General features: G+C 33.6%; 1 long non-coding RNA gene across 1 annotated transcript; it reads right to left on the bottom strand.

The window, feature by feature from the left end:
• Nucleotides 1-624: 624 nt before the first annotated feature.
• LOC311098143 lies at nt 625-1,443 on the bottom strand. Its single transcript, XR_014609385.1, has 2 exons — nt 1,189-1,443; nt 625-941 (listed from the first exon to the last, which is right to left on the bottom strand). It is a non-coding gene; the product is annotated as an uncharacterized lncRNA (long non-coding RNA).
• Nucleotides 1,444-1,734: the final 291 nt, after the last annotated feature.

Genomic DNA, 1,734 nt, shown 5'->3' with positions numbered 1-1,734 from the left:
TGTTTCATACAGATTTCATGTTTTGATGACCAACATCTGATTCACTTATATGCAGTTGGCAAAATTTTTAAATTGTACAGTGCAGAAGCCGGTTTGAGGATTACAGTCAGAGTATCACTGACCTTTATGAAGTTAATTTTCCTAAAGGATTTGAAAGAGCAGTTGAAAAGCAATGACATTGTAACTTTGTGTATTTACATTAATTGTGAACTGTCTGGGCCTGTTGTTTGTGAACAAAACAAATCATAACATATTATTGCAAATGAACAAAGTTGAGTCAAACATGTTTCTAGAACAGTGATTAAAATGTTGAAAATTAGCTGGAATATGTTTTTGTTATGTGACATGAACTCTGGTGGTGATGCACTAAAAACTTTTAATATGATTTACTAATTTTTTTGGTGAAACATTTTTACACTTAGAATACTGATTAGCCTAGATTAAGCAGTGAAATCCATTACATACACTGTATTAACAGAGTAAATATAAGTAAAACAAATTAAATAGATCCGAGTATAACAAGTATTTATGAGTACTATTGACTGTGTTTATATGCCAGTAATATTAACTTTTTTATTTCCTCTAAACCTTTGTAAAAATATTCCATACAACCACCGGTATAACTACATGACATTGGCCTTTATTGTCGATGAGTAGCCTACAGCAATACAGCATTTTTTATACTATTTTTAACACATATACAATATTGCCTACATTTAAACTCATGTAACAAACATTTTCGAAGTAAAAATTAAACATTTAGGCCTAAACATTCAAGCAATTCAAGTGTAATCAACCGGTCTGTTATCCAATATCCACCGGATCAGTGCTGGTTGCCGTGCCGGAGACGGACTCGCCTCTGCGGGGGAACCTCTAACTTTACACCGCCGTCCTGCGTCACTCACAGCCGAAAGATGCTGCGACGCGACTGACACCATAACCTGCCAATAAACAAACAGTGCACAGTTCTGAGGACATTTTATCATCCAAATTAGTTATATTCATTATCTTTAGGAATATAGTCGTGTGTTTTTTATGCAAGTCGTTACAATCACGGGAAAAGGCATGCGCGAGTCGACACTCGTTTAACTCGTGAGTAACATTGCGTCTCTGTATGTTCTTCCGCATTAAATAAAATGATTTAAAGCACATTAATGATTATACAGATAAATAAAAACATACACACACCTGAATTTCACAAAGGAGTTGCACCAGTTCAGCGACGCTGAGAAGAGAAGAGGAGAACTCTCTGAAGACTGGAGAGAGCTCAAACAGCGCGCGCACACTCAACCGCTGAGTGTCGTCAGAGGGTGGGGGAGGGGTGCATTGTTTTAATTGATTTAATTTTATGCGTGTTAAAAATTAATAATATTGATTTTAAGTAATAGGCTATTTGTGGTTCTTGAAACAGATCAGTTTAATTATCCATTCCCAAATAATGTGATGGAAATTTCACAAATATTAGAGCTAATATAGGCCTATTTGTGAAATTTCCATCATTTCTTAGCTCTAAGCGTATTTTAAATAAATAATTGCTTAGTCAAATACTAAATTATTTTAGTGAAAAACTTCAAACTGTAAATTTCAGACAAAATTAATTGTTGGAGTTTTAGTCAATTATTTCGGTATGTTCAACTCAAACTATCAAGTAAATGATATTCGGAGATTTTATTAAGTTAATAAAGTTAATTATTACTGTGATATTTACTAAGCCACTGAATTATTTTTTAGAGT

Source organism: Abramis brama, assembly GCF_963993115.1.
Source record: "Abramis brama genome assembly, chromosome: 15".
NCBI classification, from domain to species: domain Eukaryota; kingdom Metazoa; phylum Chordata; class Actinopteri; order Cypriniformes; family Leuciscidae; genus Abramis; species Abramis brama.
This window is presented reverse-complemented; position numbering and strand designations above follow the sequence as displayed.